This window comes from Desmodus rotundus, chromosome 9 (assembly GCF_022682495.2).
Source record: "Desmodus rotundus isolate HL8 chromosome 9, HLdesRot8A.1, whole genome shotgun sequence".
Taxonomy (NCBI): Eukaryota; Metazoa; Chordata; class Mammalia; order Chiroptera; family Phyllostomidae; genus Desmodus; species Desmodus rotundus.
Window position 1 is genome coordinate 66,971,655 of NC_071395.1, and position 20,456 is coordinate 66,992,110.

The 20,456-nt window shown below is 38.7% G+C and overlaps 1 long non-coding RNA gene across 1 annotated transcript; it reads left to right on the forward strand.

Moving 5' to 3' along the window:
- The first annotated feature begins 1,838 nt into the window (after positions 1-1,838).
- LOC128779308 (uncharacterized) lies at positions 1,839-17,131 on the forward strand. The gene is made up of 3 exons (XR_008425212.1): positions 1,839-1,934; positions 16,616-16,779; positions 17,046-17,131. It is a non-coding gene; the product is annotated as an uncharacterized lncRNA (long non-coding RNA).
- Positions 17,132-20,456: the final 3,325 nt, after the last annotated feature.

Consider the following 20,456-nt stretch of genomic DNA (forward strand, 5'->3'; position numbering starts at 1 on the left):
ATGCCAAAAAAAAGAATCCCTTCATTTCTTACAACAGATCTACAAAGCACTGTGTTGAGTATTTTCCTTGCCATGCCCTGCCATGCTAAGATATGATGGGGGAAAAGTGGAAAACATAGTTATCAATTTTTGTGCATTGCCATTGGAATACCAAAAAAGTCTGACTAGATAAGAGTGTGTACCATGGGAGGGAGGCTAAGTTCTTTTAAGTCTGTTCTTTCTACATTCAGAATTTGTTTGGGCTAAATGAACCCAGATGACAAGGAAGAATCAATAGGGATTTTTTCCCAGTTGGTCTAACCTGTGGGATCTTTCACATCGTCACCACTTTATTATTTCTGCCTCGAATCTTTCCATGCAGACCTCATTCATATCCTACTCCCGTCTGTCCTGAGGCAAAGACAAAGGCCTCTTGGGCTGCGAAGAGACTGCTGCTTTCTTCCCAGTCTGCTCTCTCCTGCAGTAATCAATGTTTATGGCTGCAGTTACAATAAAAATAGAAAAAGTCAATATTTGTGCTTCGTATCTGTCAGATAATAAAGCTGGCTGGAAGTAGGACTCCGTGACATCTGCCTGCAACACACAGAGGCTGGTCTCCTCATCCTTCCTCACAGTTTGTCTAAAGATGGCGTCATATTTGTACAGCTGACATTCTCAAATCCCCCCATGTGTGTCCTCAGGGAAGCTCAAAGTTTTTGTCCGATTTTTGATCCTGTTGATTCTGGTCTTTAAACTGGAAACAAAAAGTTAAAAAAAAAAAGTATAAAAAAATTAAAAAGTAGGATAATGAAACAAGACTGAGTAACCATTCAGGAAAACAGTTCTCTTTAAACTATTGTTTTTTAAACCTTGCCTACTTCCACAAAGGATAATAAGAGACAGAGAAATGATGGAAAAATAAAATGAAAGACCCTAAAGCAAGCTGGGAGGTCAGAGTTTCTTTCAAGGGTTTGGATTTCAGATGAAGACCAGGGTTTCAGTTTTAGCTCTGTTATTCTGGCCAACTATCTTCCTAGAAATAGCCTCAGGTTTTTCACCTGTAAAATGGAAATATTAATAGAATACAATTTACAGAATTATCACAAAGATTAAATGAGATAATGTGGGAAAAGAAAGGGCTCAGCACAACAGGTGGTAACAATACCAGTGATTGTTCATATCAAGCCAAGTGATTTTTAAGTGAACCAGCTTTACGTTTTCTCCAGCTACTCAGCCTCATTAAATGACTAACACAAGTCACTGTAAAAAAGTGAATGTGAAAGTCAAAACTCAAATTTTATAACTTATTTTATGTTACATTTCTTTACAACTATTACCATTAATATTCCAAGGCTTATTTCTTACACATTTCCATCTTGCTCAGTGTTTCCAAGTCAGAATTATTGTCCTAGTCTGGGAACACCATTGTTGTAATTGTTGTGCAATTTGATTCCAAAATTCCACTTGTGAATCCTCTAGCATTTCACAGTCTCCCTGCACTGTCCCTTGCATACAGGTTGTGTTCCCTCCTGTCCTTTACTGTAATTCATTTCATTTGACAAGCTAGTCTTTCTCTAAAAGTGACATATTTTTTAGTATACAAAATGATTTTAGGTGAATGAGCTTCTGTAGTTCCAAAAGTCATTTATTTTAATATTTATTACAGAGATTATGGTAGCACACCAAACCCATGATCTCCCAGATATCATCTTTCAGGTTGAGGATAAAGTGAGATAAAGAGTAAAAATTGGAAGTTTAAAAAAGATTAAGTATAATATTGATTAAGCTGTGGGTACTTGCTTGTATTTTCTATCTCCTTACAGTTCAGTGAGGTTGTGTGTCATCGCTGAACAGAAGCATTCAAGAGCCTGCATGCAGCTCTCCGATGTCTCTTGCTCTTTTTCAGAGTCTGTCTCAGAGTCCGTCTCAGAGTCTGCGGGTTCCAGATGATTCAGGTATAAGATCAGCTTGTGTCCCTGAGTAACTGTGTGGAGCAAAACCTCTACCAACCTGTCACCACCTCATAACGTGAGAGAGAAAAACCTTTCCTTGTGTTAATTCACTAAGTTTAGGGGATTGTTAGTGACCACAGCATGGTGGTATGTAAAATACCACAAAGGTGGTCATAACAGTGTTTAAGATCTATAGTTTTTTAAAAATATTTTATTTAGTTAGTTATTTTTAGAGAGAAGGGAAGGAGAAAGAGAGGGAGAGAAACATCAATGTGTGGTTGCCTCTCGAGCACTGGCTATTGGGGACCTGGCCTGCAACCCAGGCATGTGCCCTGACTGGGAATCAAACCAGTGACCCTTTGGTTCACAGGCCTACGCTCAAGCCATTGAGCTATACCAGGCAGGGCAGATCTATAGTTTCTTAATCAGATGACACTGTCCTCCGTATATCATAGTTTTATGTCTCTGTCATTGCCTTGTCAACTCCTCTCTTATCATATTCTAATTTGTTGATTGCTTTCTTAAAGTATGATGTTGAGAGATAAATACAGCCCACCAGATATGGTTGGAATAAAATGGAATTTCTCCCCATTCATATTAATTTTCACACTAAGATACATAAGCCTTCTTTCCATCCTTCCATCAAATTTTTGCCTCATATTAAATATACACTACTCAAAATCCTTCTGTTGTGAATTTTTCTGAACACTTTTTCCTCCATCTTTTTCTTCAGTGCATGATTCATTGAATTTGTACATTTTTTCTCATTTTACTTTAGTGCTTTAAGGTCAGGCTAGAAAGATCTTTTAAAATCTTAATTGTTTCATTCAACATAATCACTTGGAGTGATTCATCCACCACTCTAAGCTTTGCATTTTCCCATATTGGATAAATACAACTTCTAGGTTTTTATGTAAAGCAGTGATTCTCAAAATCACCTAACAAAGAATCACTAATCAGGTGGAGTCCAAAGTGATCTCCTACAGGTGGGACATAAAGGTGGATTCACTGGAAGCAAAGGTAACTTTTTTTATTTGTATATTTTATAATTTATGTGACCTTTTTAAAATTAAACCTAAAGTATATCACTGCTCATTGGGGCATACTTTTCCCAAAAGTCTTTGATTGAGATTGAGTCTATATGAGAAAGTACAGTGTTTATCTTGTGTCTGGCATGAAATGGGCCTCAAATTCTTAGAAAGAGAGAGAGAAAGGGAGGGAGAGAAGGAAGGAAGGAGTAGGGTGAAGGAAAGAATGAATAAATGCAAGAATACATGAAGCATGTCCTTGGCTAACATTATACCATCTACTGCAAAAATGGAACTTCTTTTTCTTTTCTTTTCTTTTCTTTTTTTTGAGGGGAGAGGACCACTTCTTTTGTGATCTTCTGTTTCCAAAATATATTTATTTAATATTTTTAGATGTTTTTCTAGGTTGTTTTCTTCCAATATTTCAATGGCTTTTCTTTCACTTTTTTATAGTCAGTGCTTTCCATGTGACTGTATATGTTTGTTACATCAAAACATAGGCTTATTTATTTTAAAAAATACTCATTGAGCATTAACTCTATGCCAGGGACTATGCTAGCCATATAAATACAGTGATAGGCAAGATAAGTCTAGTCACTGTTCTTATAAAACTGAAAATGAGATGCTAGGACAGGCCTCCTTTGGTTTCTTTAGACGCCCTGTGATTTTCTTCTCATCAGAGTCATTGTCATTTGTATAATTAGAACTTCCAGTCTGAACAGTCTCTCATTCCTCCTAAGCTATCACCCATTAAAATGCACAAGCTATAGAATAACAATTACACATTCTCTGGAAATTCATCTAAGTCTCATTCTAAGTACCACGGTCATCTGCTAAATACACATATGTGCTCCTGGAGGAGAATTAGTTCTATGGGCATAAAGTGGATGTGCTTGGCTCAGGTGAGAAGAAACTAAGAAAAGAATCCCTGAGTGAACATCGCTGTCCGTGAACATAAGGGCCTTCTCAAGGTGTGCTTCCTTCTCATCCTGAAGCATGTTGTGTGAAACAACTTACATAATGATTTTTCCAGCTGGTAGCCACTTGGAAAGAAATACCTTGTTATACTATTTCTTTCTGAACTAAAAAATATTTCAAGGGGCTCTCTGTATTATAATAATAATTTTGGAGTAAAAACTCAAAAAAAAAACCATTGCAAATGTTCACTGCAGCAGTATTTAAAAATATAAATAGGAAAAATGAAGAAAATTCAAATAATCTTGGGTATCCACTGCCCAGAAGTATCAATATTTTGGTACAGATCTTCCCACACTTAAACTTTTAAAATTACAAATGTGTATTATATTTGTGCTGTTTGGTATTATACCACTAAACCACACTTTATTCTTCCTCCTACAATTTGTAATTATTTCTCATGATATTAAATAGTTCCCTAAAATACAACATTAATAATGATATAATGCATTGTCGTATTGTTGCTGGTGGAAATGAAATCTTTTCACTGACTTGCAAGGAAAGAATTCCAGGGACCCAGGTACGGGAGGCCATGGCATAGTGTTAAGGTTTATTGAAGCCGGAGCAAACACAAAAACTGTCTCAGGTTCAGCTTCAGTATCTCACTTTCATTCATCTCGCCAAGAAGGAAATCCAACCTTGTCTTCATCAGGCCCAGTACAAAGGCCGCTGTCCAAAAGTTCTGTGTCATGCCAAAACTTAGTCCATGTTGGTCCTCCCTGTAGATAGCCTGTGCTGTGTCCGGCCGGCACTAATTGCCTATGGAGTCTGCCACAGGCCCCAGGCGTCTGCTAACACCACATGGCTGCTATGGAGAGAGAACAGGCAAGCAAACGAGGCCAGCACATGTTACTGTGTGAGGCAGAGGGGCAGGGATAGGGACACGGAGAGGGACAGGGAGAGGGATACCCTTTGTTAGGCTGATTTCATTATCTCGGGCTTGGGAAGGACATGGTGCCCTTTCAAACCAATCAACTTCCCAAGCTTTTGCAGGCTGGTGCTGGATCCTCTGCCTAACCAATCCATTTCCTAGACCTTCTGGGGTTCTGTATCCTTTTTCCAATCCTATCCTTTCTCCAGGCTAGACAGACAGGCCTCTGTGGTCACCATCTCAGCTCCTACTGCACAAGCCTCACAGTAGAAGCAGCTTTCCCCTCACCATCTTGGCTTCTACTGAGCATTCACCCAAGCAGAGGGATTTCCTGCTGTTTTTCTTCCTCCCCTGGTAATGCCCTTCCTACCCACTTTGGGGGATTAGGTCCCCAATGCCCTGGGGATGTATGAACCTGTAACTTCCTACTGAAGCAAACAGGCTTATTGTCCAAGTCAGCTCCTTAGTTTATGATGCTTCTAATGTCCGATTCCCTTTGCTTTCTTCCTTTATTAATATCTAGCTACCTATGCTAACAATGCCACACTTCATTTTAGAATACTTTAATATTAAACATTTAAACAGTTCTCCAAATTTTTACTATTATGATAAACTTCCTTATAACAATATCTTAATATAAATCTGTATATATTTCTTTAAGATAAATTTCTAGCAGTGGAATTATTCAGTAAATTCCTAAGGCTGTGTTTTTATATTTTTAAGGTGTTTGGTACCTATTCTCAAGCTATTCTGTAGAAGCTTTGTTCAAATTTATATTTAACTCTAGTATATGACACTGCTCAGTTAGGAAGGGGTATTGCTATAAAAATCTCTTCTAGATGATCAGTGAAACATGATATTTTGTATTTCTTTAGTGAACTGATTGTTACTTGTTTTTTCTACTAAATATTTGTCTTTAAAAATTTTTTAGTTTAAGAATTTTTAAAATTCTTGTATGGTAAGAATATTGTTTTTATTTTACATACACTGCAAGTATTTTCTCAGGTTTCTGTTACTCGAACATTAATTTTTTTACAGTATTTTGGAGGTACAACTATTATTTGTTTTTATTACAGTAAAATGCTTCTTTTTTTATGTCTGTGTTTACTTTCATATTTGGCTTTCACCTTTAATTATCTTTTTTTCCAAAAGACCCATAAGAGAATTAGATAAATTGGTGGGGGGTGGGATTCCATTATTGCTGGCACCTGGAGAAGTATAAATTCCATATGACATAAACTTCAAACCACACAACAGAAATGTGAAGGAATGTCCATAATATCAGGCAACATCAAATTGAAGGAAATGGTGATCAGCCAATGAATTCCACACAAATAATTCTTAGAAATTACAATAAACTCATATTTAAAGTGGTAAAATTATAAGAAGTTTTAAAAATTTTCTTCCATGTACCTTCCTGTATTTTCCAAATTTTCTATATGTTAATGGGTATTTATATCATGAAAAAAGAAAAATCAGTGAACAAAATATATGAGCAAAGTAGACTGCAGGACCAGCATGAAGTGGTTATTTACTATATCTGTGAGTAATAGTGATATCTTTTTTATGACAGAGGATGGCAGGTGTGAGAAACTCTGTGTCTATGGCTTTAATATGTATAGAGCAGTGGTTCTTAACCAAAAGTAAGTTTGTCCCTTGTCTCCAGAGACACGTGGCAATGACTGGAGACATTTTTGGTTGTCACAATTGGGGATTCTACTGGCAACTAGTGGGCAGAGTCCACGAATGATGCTAAATATTTATGATGCACAGTCAAACCCCCCACAACAGAGAATTACCTGTTGTGAATTACACCAGATATCAATGGTGCCAAAATTGAGAAACATTGGTGTACTGGCAGTACATAGCTAGGATGCCATATCCAAATAGTGTGCACTGGGTAGATTAAACCACAGAAATTAATTTGTACCAGTTTTGGAGGCTGGAAGTCTAGGATTAGGGTGCCTGCATGGTCAGGCTCTGGGCAGGAAGGTCCTCCTGGCTTGCTGGAAGCCACCTTCTCACTGGCCTTTGCTCAGTGCCCACAGGTGTTAAAAGAGTGAGCTATCTAGGGTCTCTTTTTATAAAAGCACAAATTCTCTCATGACCTCATCTTACCCAAACTGCCTCCAAAAGGAAGGCCTCATCTCCAAACAAGATCATCATAGAGGTTGGGGCTTCAGTATATGAATTAAGAGGGTAGGAACCATAAATATTCAGTCCTATACAGGGGGCTTCAATGTAACCTCTAACCAATCAGTGGCTGACCATTAAGCTATGTTGACGCAGCAGCCAGCACTAGACAGCCAGGCAAATTTATAGATACGAAACCTAAATCAGTGGTTCCCTAGAACTGAGAGTGTGGAAGGGGTGGGGAGTGACAGGAATGATAGAAGGTTGCTTCAGGGAATGATAAAAATGTTCTAAATCTTCAAAAGTTGGATTATGGCGATAGTTATACAACTCTATTAATATACTAAACGTATCAAAAGCCATCGAATTGTTTATTTTAAATGGGTGAATTTTATACTGTGTAAATTATAATTTAAAGAAGTGTTTTTAAAAATTCACATGAATAATTATAACCTCTAAATTATAGTACAATTAATTGTCTGTAGTATCACTAGACAGTAAGCTTTGGAAATTTTGACCAAGACTTAGAATGACTTTATACGAGCTTTAGTATGAGTTTTATTTTGGGCTTTAGCAATTAAATTTGACAATGAAAAGGTTTAACATTTTGAAGAATAAAATACTTAAATAAAATAATAGGGACATCTCTCTATGTAAAATTGTTAGATATCTGTCAGTAAAATAGATGAACCTAAATTTGAGGCCTGGTGGAAACAGGGCATAATATTGTGGAAATGTATCTTAGAGTTCCCAGGAGAGAATCATAAGGACTATGAGTACAAAATTAGTAGAAATTTGTGAAAGAGAAATGGGTGGTACCTACATGTGTCCAGCATCTGGAAACTATTGAAAACTTAAATAATTTCTTAATTTATATGAACAATACTAACTTCTCCCACAGCATTATGAAAGACTTCAAAGCTTCCTACAAAGTTACAGTAATCAAGACTGTGTGGTATTGGCATAGAGGTAGACCTGTAACAGATCATTGGAATACAATTGAGAGTCCAGATATAAACTCAAGCATTTATGGTCAACTGATTTTCAACAATGGTGCCAAGATAACTCAGTGAGAAAAGAATCGTCTTTACAACAAATGGTACTGGCATAACCCAATAGTCACCTGCAAAAAAAGGAAGCTGAACTCCTACTTCCTGCCATATGGATCAAAGACCTAAATGTAAAAGTTAAAATTCTAAAACTCTTCTTAAACAATAGGTGAAAATCTTTGTGATCTTGTAGTAAGTAATGTTTCCTTAGATACCACATCAAAAGGACAAGCAACCAAAAAGTAATACTAATAACAAAATAAATTAGATTTGGTGGGGACCCATTCATAGTGTAAAGATTATTTTTAAGTAAAAACATTTTTGCTAAAGAAGATACAAAAAAATTATATCTGAGCTTCCCTTATCTGACTAGACTCCAGAGAACACAGCTGACGTTAACTGTCCTAGGGAGTGTCTTAGGAACTCAGCTAGATGGAGATAGTCTGCCCCAGTCCTGTAGCATCAAAAAGCCCAGTGCAAATTTCCATACCTTTCCACTGAAGACTCCCTTCACCCAGAAAAATACTTTATTAAGTTTTGCATATAACTTTTATTTTAGGCTATTGAGGGTACAAATGAATCTTGTTAACCTGTTAATCTGTCTATTCTTCATTAATTTGTATGTCATCAATCACAGGACCCAAGTTGGAAAACTTTTCCTCCCAAAACTTCATTCAAAGTAAGCAGTTTTGTGCTTTCAAGAGTCTAGTATCCAAATATGTATAAAGAATTCTTAAAATAAAAAGGCAAATAACCTAAATAAAAGTGGGCATAGGTTTAAATAGATATTACTGGGCAGAAGATATACAAATGGCCAATAAACATATGAAAGGATGCTTAAAGATACACCTCATTAGGGAAATGCATATCAAACCACAAGGAGATCCCACTTTTCACCTACTGAATGGCTAGAATCAAAAAGACAGAAAAATGTTAGCAAGAATGTGGACAAATTGTAATGCTGGCATATTGCTGGTAGGAATGTAAAATGGTAAAGGCACTTGGAAAACAGTTTGGCAGCTCGTCAAAATTTTAAATATAGAGGTTACCATATGACCCAGCAATCCTACTCCTTCTTACGTACCCAAGAGAATTGAAAACATATGTCCACACAAAACCTTATACACTTATAAACTTGTTCATAGCAGCATTAGTCTTAACAGCTAAAAGCCAGAAATGACCCAGATATGCATTAACTGATGAATGGATAAACAAAAATGGTATGTCCACACAATGGAATATTATGCGGTCATAAAAAGAAATGAAGTAGAGATACATGCTACAACAGGGGTAAGCTTTAAAAACATTATTCTAAGTGAAAGACATCAGCACAAAAGGCCATATATTGTATGACTCCATTTATACAATACTTTAATATAGGTTTTATTATCATATAGGTACAGTAAGGCCACTAGATCCATTGCCACTGAAAAAATAATTGTTTACTCACAGTTTCCAAGAAGAGCAGGGACACGATGGAAAAACACAGGGATTTGTCAGAAGGCAGGGGGAGAATGGGGACCTATGGTGAGAGCTGATGTTGACATTTCCATGGAGAGAACAGTAAGCTAGTTTAGGACTGGATAGTTTGAGTAAACCCAGCAAGACTCTGGGGTATCTGGTCTGTTCTCACTTGTCTGGTACCTGGTGCTGTGGTGAGTAAGGAATGGTAAATAGTGTGAGAACTCGCTAGAGGGGGTGATTGGAAGTATGTGTTCCAAATTTGTTGGCTTGCATTTGAAAAGCACACTCTGTGGTGAGATGCCTACTATCTCTAGGAATTAATGTGCCTTGGCAGGGGCAGTACATTCAGGGGTAGCAAGACCCCACATGTCAAAGCATCAGAATATAGAAAGTAAAAGACATAGTTAAGAGATATTATATGTCTGGAATAGGTGAATCTGTGGAGACAGACAGATTAGTGGTTATCAGAGCTAGGGGTAGAGAAGAATGAGGAGTAACTCTTCATGAATAAGATATTTCTTTTTGGGCTGATGAATATGTTCTGGAATTAAGTAGTAGTAGTAGTGATTGCACAACCTTGTGAATATACTAAAGAATGCTGAATTGTACACTTCAAAATGTGAATTTTGTGGTATGCGAATTATATCTCAATAAAAAATAAAGGAACAAGTTATAACTGAGAAAATTACACTGTGAAAAAATAGTCTGTTTAATTAAGAAGAACTGATTGTTGGGGATTGGTTTTTAGGAGAAATTTGGTTTTGTAATTTTCTTATAGTCAAAAAAGGGAATATTGGCAAAGTCAGGGTTCTTTAGGGAAGCAATGATTTTTACCCTTCATTAAAGGCATAGATTTTTTAAACCATTCAGGCAAAACTCTAAAACAAAATATGGCTCATGGCATGGTGTGTAATAAATATCATTCCCCCTGTTCTTAGTGAAGAACTCCATGTGCTAAGGTGAGGCTTAACTATACTTCAAACGTCAAAGGGGATATATGACCTACGCCTGACCAATCAAGGCATAAGATTCCTGCACACATAAAGATTGATTAAGCCATTCCGACCAAATTATCAATTAAGTTAAGCCACTCAGACCCAAAACTGCGACCCCAGCAAGAAGAAAAGAGGTGTGTTCTTTTTCTAGTGAAATTGAACCTGTCAGGATATGAACCTAGAACTCCTGGAATACAACTACAGAGAATAAAATCAACATCAGGAAGGACAGAGCCCAGATATGGAGAGATAGCATTCGCTGTGGCTTATGTGCTACACTGAGCTATGCCTAAAGCTTACCTCCAGATGTTTTAGTTATGAGATGCAACCATGTTGCTTTTATTTTTGTTGTTGTTATTTTTAAGCTGGTTTTAATTGGGTTTCTTCCCACTTAACTATCAAATGAGCCCTAAAGGAAACCCAGAAAATGCTTGCAGGAAAAAAAAATCAAATGATATAATCCCTAATGATCTTGATAAAGACAGAAATCAGCTAGTGTTTATAAATTGCTTCACAGGTTTTATTTGACTGACCCCAACGACCATGAGAATTATTTTGCTCAGGTGCTGTTAGTTACATTTTAAGCATAAAGTTTGATATCCATCATGATTTTTTAAAAACCAGAAATGAACAAAATGATGCTGTTGGGGAGCAAAAGTTCTTCTTCTACCCTCTTAGGTTGTGCTTGTGGTCCTGCAAATTAAATTGAGAAAAGACAGATTGGCAATATTAAAGACATTTTTTATTCATGCACATATGTAGGCAGGAATCCAGAGAAAAGTGTGAGTCAGAGGCACAGCTAGAATTTGAGACTTATATGCCATCTTAACAAGCGAGGGAGACAGGAAGAAGCTCACTTACAGGAAAACAAATGACTTTTTAGAAAGATTTAATGGATCCTTAGGAAAGTAGACAGGAGATCAGAGAGTTCCCCGCCACTGTCTGTCTGGGCATGATACGGACTTCTCTCATACAAGAGGAAATCACAGTTGGTCACAAAAAGGGGATTTTTGACAATTGAGTTCTTTTGGGGCCTCTGCTTTTAAGCAGATAAGGAATTTCAGGAACTCAAACACCTTTAGCTCAAAATATTTGTTTGCTACCCTGGCTTATTCTGTATCTTTTAAATGCAAATTATTCAATAGTCACATAGCTAGTCAGAAAGCAAAACAAAGAAGTAGAAGCTATATCATCTGGTTCTGGCTGGCGAGACACTGAACGGTCTCCTTGATAAGTTAAATTTTCATTATTAAAAATTCTTATAGCCATTCAACAGTTTTCCCCCAAAGATATAAATCTTGGTTTTTCTTTTTATAGAAAAAAAAATCATTGTGCAAACATGAATGTAACAGCTTTTTGGGTCTTGAAATTGTTCCTGAATGTCAAATATTTTGCTCTGTGTAAACTGCCAGGCATTTATCCTATTATGGTCATCTTCTCTTTTTCTTCTTTTGGAAAAATATTTCAAGGGGAAGAAAGAGAAATATTTACCTTTCCAGCCACAGCACACTAGCCCTAGGTGTTCGTCAGCAGCCCTGATGTCAGATTGACAAGTCCAGCTGTTAATAGGCAGCAGTGAGACAGGGGAGAGAGAATGCAATTTATCAGGACACTGGGCAAATGGGCATGTCTTAATGTTACCATTTCCCTTATGGTCATAATAACCCCCTGCATAGCACACCTGGAATAATTTAACTGAGTTTGACCGATCATTTGAGAAATTATTTGGAAAGTATGTGCTCTCTCTTTTTCTGCCAGGAGCTGGTGGATTCCACAGTGAGCCAGCCAGAGCATGCTCTCCAAAGCTGGCGATGTACTGGTCCATTTCTGAGAGGGGATCACTTTCATCCAAATCATGCCCTGTACTCTCTCTGATCATGTTGGCACAGCTCCTGACTCTCTATGCAGCAGTCATTAAAGTCACAGATTAACTGCAAAGAGCTGTGTTTTGTTTTTGTTTTCAGTTGAATTAATTACCAACATGTAAAATTCATGAGTTCGCATTTAAAAGATTCAATTCTGGTTACTCTTGAAATATCAGAATGTTGGGTCCAACTCAGCCTCCATTTTTCACATGACAATAGTTGACTGAAGCTGGGTGGTAGCCCTCACATTCAGACAGGCAGTATGATGCCACTGTGACCTGACATTCCATTTCTCATTTTTGCTACCTCCTTGGGCCCTGGAGGTATTTGAGGTCAATACCTCTGCAGCAGAAAGTGAAAAAGAACTGCTTAGAAAAGTTCTCTCAGTCCATATTGTGACCGACCACTGCCTTTGATACGTTTGGGACTTCCAGTTGTTCATCCAGATGGTATTGTGGGATTATCTCTAATTTCTCTCTGTCTTTGTCTCTGTCTCTGTTTCTCTCTCTCTCTCCCCCACTCCTCCATATATAGTCTTTCGTCTTAGCTTAGTGAGAAATACCTAACTTCTAGCCCTCTAGCTTAGGAAACCAACATCTGAAAGGGATATTTGAAGTAGTGATCAGTCATAAACTGATTCTTTATCTCAGTCTCACAAATGGAGAATGTTTCTTGCTGTCTCCAGCCATGTGTTAATGGTTTCTCTGAGGTCACCTGTACAGATAGATCTTTTGAATTTCACTGGGAACACATGTGGTTTTAAGCTAGATGTTAATTGGAAACATTTATAGTGTCAAACATTTGATTAATGCTCTGGGTTTTAATTGAAAGGAATAAGCATTTCTTAAATCAACTCTTCACAGTAATATGTTTTTTTAAAGTTTCCTAGAGTAGATTAAACATTTATTTGAAAATGGAGTAATATATATTTTTTAAATCCTTATAACTTAGTACTGATTTTTCATCATCCTTTTTAAAAAATATTTGGGGGAAAATTACTAGCCACTTAATAATTTTTTTAAAAATCAGGTGTCAATAAATGTAGTACTGCTTTTGGCTGATGGCCAGTAACCATTGAGAAACATGCCGAAGAGGATTTGGCTCTACTGTTGAGTGTTTGGTATAACATGGAACATTATACATGTCTCAACCTGTGGATAAAATATGGTCTCAGAAAGGGAGACCGATCATCTCCACAATGAGAGTTGTTCCATGTGGCTGGGACCCTCTAAACTGAAACAATTAGGATGTGGTTTGGGGACTAAGCTTAGGGTAATATTCTCCAGGTGTGAGAGTCCAAAGTGAGAGTCAGTCGAGTTCAGAAGAAGGTACGTTTTGACTTTAATGTTTGTTCATAAAGAACCCAAATTGGGTCTCCAGATGGTGCCCTGTAGACATAAGTAAGCATTGCAATAAATCACATGCCAGTGACATGGCAATTATTCTCGGGCCCTGCACCCCTCCCTGTCAGGTGCTCAAGAGGCTCTCCCAGGCATCCCTTCAGGTGTGCCAAAACAACGAAGTGCCATCTATTAGGGCCCTGAAGGGGGAGGCCGCCTTTCACTTGTACTGTCAGCCAGGCCTGATAATAGGTGCAAGATGCAGTCTGCTGCTGAGGTGTGAGTCCACTCTGCTGCCAGCACTTCGTGTGTTAGGAGATAATCCAAACAGGCACATAAATAAATAAGTGCTAAAAGCCCCCATCTACATAATTGCCACCATTTGAAATGGGAAGAATTAGAGGTGCCCATTATGTCTTTCATTTCCATGCCACCAAACCACTTGCTTTACACCTTTTCCCCTGAATTAACTACCTGATGGGTTGTTTTGGAAACATTTAGTCCTCATTCCTTTGTTCCTTTCATGTGTATGTATTTCAATGCCCTCAAACCTGAGTTATGCATAAACTCTTGGAAATTCACAAGGATCTGTCTACAGACAGCTCGGGATGCATGGACATTTGCTCAAGAAACACTGACTTAAGAACCTAAAATATCATTCTATGAAAATGTCTCAAAAGGAGGAATAATCAATGCAAAACAGAAATAAATATTTTTCTAATAGTTCTATAGAATTTAAAATACAAACTTTCCCTGAAATTCTCTTTGGTTTGAGGCACTACTGTTGTATTAAGTACTTACTTAGATACTGTAATGGGCCTAGGACTGCAGCAGCTCCTCTGTGCTCTGGTGAAGCTGGGTGTGGTTCTGAGTCTTCGGGTCAGTGCAGAGGGATTACATGGCTTTCACTCCATTGTGCACTGTTAAAATAGAACTGGAAGGTTCTGCAAACATTGGAAAGGACACTTTTCCAGTTACAGGTCTTCTCCCCCAGTGTTAACTAGGACCTTGTACTAGTTTCCCATAGCTGCTATAACGAATGACCACAAACCTGGTGACCATGTGTTATACAAATAACACAAAAACGTTATTTTACAGTTCAGCAGAGTGAAATCAGTTCACTGAGTGAGAGTCAGGGTGTGAGCAGGGCTGGTTCTAGGGGAGAGGCTGTTCTCGTGCTTTTTTCAACTTCTGCAGGTCCCCTGCGTTCGCTGTCTTCTGATCCCTTCCTCACATCACTCAACCTCTTGCTTTCACCATCTAATCTTTTTCTTCCCTCTGATCTCCTCTACCCCCTATACAAAGGCCCCTATGATTACATCAGGCCCACTAGGATCAGGTATCTCAAGATTTTTAAGTTAATGCTCTCTGCAAAGTCCCTCTTGCTACTAAAGGTAAAATTCACAGGTTTCAGGGATTAGGATGGAAACATCTTGGGACCATTATTCAGCCCACCACAGTCCCTTAGGACCCAGATATCTTTATTCTGCCCTGATTCTCATATCAAGGTTCATGTCATCAACCGTCTGTCTCGACGTTACTTTGATATCACTTCCTATAAACGGGTCCCAAAGCAGCTCATCTTCTCCTCCCCCTAAAATCTGCTCCACACTCCAAACTTTCTCTCTCGGAGCAGCACTGTCATTCTACCTCTTACACAATTTTAAAATCTTAGTGCTATTCAAAAAAATAAGTATACTTTCTTTACTCCATATGTGTTCTCTGCTTCCTAAGACCCAACACTTTGCCTTTTAAAATGCCTCCCTGTGTATCCCTTTGCTCATTCCAGCTGCTACCAAACTCTCTCTACAACAGTCAAATGTCCTGGTAAGAATTGCATAATGTTTCTATTTAGATTTTCAAACCTTTGAACTAGTGTGCTTTTTATTTAAGTTGGTAGAACCCAGAACACAATAAAATTTAGGTAAAAAAATTTGCATGAAAATTGGTGGCATCTGTGACAAAGCCTAAGTTTAAAATGTTAACATCCTTCCTACTACTTAATTGCTGATTCCACAACCTTATTTTTCTTCTAAAATGTCCATGACATGTCCAACAGACACTACCATAAACACTGTTCTCAACTTCAGAGCTTCTGTACACTTGACACACTACCATCGTCTGACACGACGGGGGCCCAGCAGTTCTTTCAAACTTTCTCCTCTGCTCACACCCAGTGTGTTAATCACATCATCCTCTCCTTTTGTTCACTGACACACAACGTGAGCACTCAGTTCCACATTCCCCCTTTTTAGCAGATAGTTTTATCTCCGTTACTTAATAAAAGCAACCTAGAATAATTTTTTCCAAACAGCCTTGCTCTTCGTGAATCTAAAGTGCTCCATGCTTCCAAGCCCTTGAGAGCCATCCCATAGAACCCTCAGAAGCCAGCCTCAGACACTGTAGTCACAGCCTGTGATTTAAGTTTCTTGGTTAAATGACTTGTCTCTTCCTAATGTTGGACATTGCTTTAAAGAGAAGGACTATGATGACACATGGCAAATACTATTACATACATAATAAAACTAGACAGAAGCATTTATATTTATAAAAATTAAAATCTAATATTGGTCAGGAAGTGATCTTAGAATTTAACTAAATTTCTACCAGCCATAAGAAAACCACATTTTGTAAGTAAAGATTACTTACACAAAGTAAGTAACTCTTACTTTTCAAGCATGTAACATTCATCAAGCTATTAGGTTTTTTGTTTTTTTTTTTTTTAGCATCTGTTAACTTAGCTGATCACTGATTTCCTAACCCAGCTATTACTTCACAAGAACAGTGTACAAAACTAATAATGGATTTCTGTATTTAGCTCACATACAGAACGAAAACAATGCACTTATTTATTCACTTAATAACTAAGAATATACTTTGACTTTCTGCTATACAACCTTTGAAATTTATTCCTCATTTGAGTTTGCATTGAACCACCTGTGAGTGTTAATTTTGAAAATGCAGCTTCAGGGAAGATGGCAGCGAGATAGGTGGGAGCAGAGTCTACTTCCCCTCCGCACCAGTGAAACGCCTAGTTGATCTGAGGAACAGAGCGAACAGCCAACGGTATTCCAGCATATATGAAGATCAGAGACCAAAAATTGTAGAGGACATTGAAAGATCAGACGGTAAGAAGAGTGCTTAAGGACATTAAGGTCCCTGGGACCAGAGCGGGGACCAGGGTGGTTGAAGCCCCCAGCCAGGGCGGAGGGTCTGCTGCAAGATTCTTGGGAGAGAGCCAGGCTGGGTTGTGTGAGAGGCCAGGTGCTTGTTTGGACCAGGGGCTTGAATAGGAGGAATTTCTCAAAAAGAAAAAGAGAAAATAGAGGCACTCAGCAGCTGTTTAGAGAACTCTCCGCAGCAGCTGTGGCCTCTTGCGCCCCTATCCCCTCAGCTCCTGGACTGTGAACGCCAGATAAGCAACCCCAGCACACACCTGAAGCCCCGTTGGCGGGCATCCAGATCAGCGGCCTGGGCACGCACACCTGAAACCCCAGGTAGGCATGCACTCTGATCAGCCGCCCGGCTGTCTCGGCACACAGGCCCAAAGCGCCCAGGTGGGTGCGTACCCCAATCAGTGACCTGGGCGCCCACACATGAAACCTCCAGTGGGTACACACCCTGATCAGCTGCCGGGCTGCAAAGCCGGGGATCAGTGCACAACCTGATCAACGGCCTGACTGCCCGCAGGCAACCACACCTGTAGCACCCGGGCTGAACACCTCCCACCTAGCCCCTGTGCATAGAGCCCTGCATGGCCTACTCACTCTCTAGGAGGAAGGCAGACTCCCAGCAGAGGGGAGGTGCAGGGCTAGGGGAGACTGCAGTCCCTGGAAAGACTTGACCCAGTAGGGGGCTGAACTACCCTGAAGGAGCACCAAGAGCCCCTAGCATCTAGGACAGCAAAGAGCAAGAAGGTGGAGTGTGAGTTGCCCCTTATTGGTGCACCTCGAGGACAGCACAACTGGTGGACTAAAGGCCTAGTAGGGATCAGAAGGACCCTGAGAAACTGGACTGGAGGCTGGAGAACAGTGAAGAGTATGGCACAGGAAAGGAGAAAAGTGAAACCAATCCCTCCACCCACCCCCTCCCGTTTCACAGACAGAAAGACCAGGACAACTGACCTGACCAGTTTAAAGCCAGCAGAAGACTTTTTTATTCTTTCCCCCTAAATTCCTTCTTCCTTTCTGTCCTCCTTTCTTTTTTTATTCCTTCTTCCTTCCTTCCTTTACTTATTTATTACTTCTTCCTGAATTTTTATTTATTTTTTAATTTTAGTTTTTGTTAAAATTTCTTCTTATCTTTCCTCTGATCTCTTTTTATTCCTTCCCCCTTCCTTCCTTCCTTCCTTTCCTTTTCTATTCTTTTTTCCTTCCTTCCCTACTCCTTTTATTTACTGTTTTCTTCTTCCTCCTTTTCCCACAGGTGAGACAATAAAACCTGGAGCTCTGAAAATACCAAAGTTAGACCCTGTTAGGCCCATAAACATCAGCTCTAGACCAGTGAGCTCAGGAGATTAAGGAGACAGCAACACTGAATTCCACTAGCATTCTACCATAGAAATTCATACCATAAACCCCGGGAATCAGAACAGATCAATTTAATAAGCAGAGGCTAACAAGAAGAGTCTCACAAACAATGGGAAGACAAAGAAACAATCCCAAAATGAAAGGAAAGGAGGAAGCTTCAGAAAGAATGCTAAATGAAATACAGGAAACTCAACCATCAGATTCTGAGTTCAAAGCAATGGTTATCAGGAAGCTCACGGAGCTCACAGAAAATTACCAGAAACTACAGGGATACTACAGTGAACTCACTGCAAACTATATCAACATGAAAAAGGAAATAGAAACTATCAAAAAGGCCAAGATGAAATGAAGACTACAATTTCTGAATTGAGGAACACAGTAGAAGGAATCAAAAGCAGACTTGATGAAGCAGAGGATCGGATCAACGAGCTGGAGGATAGAGTAGAAAAAAACACCCACAATGAGCAAGAAAATGAAAAGAGGCTCGGAAAGAATGAAGAGGGATTAAGGGAAATGCATGACATGAAATGTAATAATATCCATATAATAGGGATACCAGAAGGAGAAGAAGAAGAGCAAGGGATAGAAAACCTGTTTGAAAAAGTAATGATAGAAAATTTCCATAATGTAATGAGAGAAAAAGTCACACAAATCCAGGAATCACAGAGAGTCCCAAGCAAGAGGAACCCAAAGAGGCCCACTGCAAGACATATAATAATTACAATGGCAAAATTCCAAGACAAAGAGAGGATCTTAAAGGCAGCAAAGGAAGAAACAGGAAGTAACATACAAGGGAGCCCCAATAAGGTTAGCAACGTTCTCAATGAAAACGCTCCAAGCCAGAAGAGAATGGCAAAAAATACTCCAAGTAATGAGAACCAGAGGCCTGCAGCCAAGGCTACTTTACCCAGCAAAGCTCTCAATCCAGATAGGACACTAAATAAAGAGCTTCCCAGACAAAAGAAGTCTAAAAGAATACACCTCCACCAAACCAGCTCTGCAAGAGATTCTGAAGGGACTGCTTTAAGGAAAAGAAGGAAAAGAGAAAGAGAGAGGAATACAGGTATGAAAAAATGGCAATGAATAAGAACCTATCAATAATAACCATAAATGCAAATGGATTAAATGCTCCAATCAAAAGACATAGAATAGCTGAATGGATAAGAAAGCATGACCCACACATATGCTGACCACAAGAGACCCACCTCAAGATGAAAGACCTACACAGACTGAAAGTGAAGGGCTAGACACAAATTTTCCAAGCAAATGGACAGGGAAAAAAAAGCCAGGGTAGCAATACTCATATCAGACAAAACAGACTTCAAACGAAGGGCCATAAAGAGAGACCCAGAAGGTAACTTCATAATACTCAAGGGAAGAATCCACCAAGAAAACATAAACATTCTATATATATATATGCACCCAACATAGGAGCACCCAAATACATAAAGAAAATCTTGGAGGACTTCAAGAAAGATATTGACAGCAACACAATTATAGTAGGGGACTTTAACACCCCATTGTCAAAAATGGACAGATCTTCCATATAAAATATCAACAAGGATACTGTGTCACTTAACAATACCCTAGATGAAATGGACTTAACTGATATATATAGAGCTTTTCATCCCAAGGAAGCAAAATACACATTCTTTTCAAGTGTACATGGAACATTTTCAAAGATAGACCACATGATAGGACAAAAAACAAGCCTCAAAAAATTCAAGAAAATTGAAATCATATCAAGCTTTTTCTCTGACCACAAGGGACTGAAACTAGAAAACAACCCCAAAGGAAAAAACTCAAAACTTTCAAAATTATGGAGACTAAATAGCATGCCATTAAACAATGAATGGGTCAAGAAGGAGATTAGGGAAGAAATCAAAAACTTTCTGGAAACAAATGAAAATGAACTCACAACAAGCCAAAACCTATGGGACACAGCAAAGGCAGTCCTGAGAGGGAAGTTCATAGCAATACAGGCCTACCTTAAAAAGATAGAAACATTTCAAACAAACAACCTAACCCTATGCCTACAAGAACTGGAGGAACAACAACAAAGACAGCCCAGAGCAAGCAGAAGGAAGCAAATAACCAAGATCAGAGCAGAACTAAATGACATAGAGACTAAAAGCACAATTCTAAGGATCAATGAATCCGGGAGCTGGTTCTTTGAAAAGATAAACAAAATCGACAAGCCTTTAAGTAGGCTCATCAAGAAAAAAAGAGAGAGGATCCAAATAAACACAATTAAAAATGAAAGAGGAGAGATTACA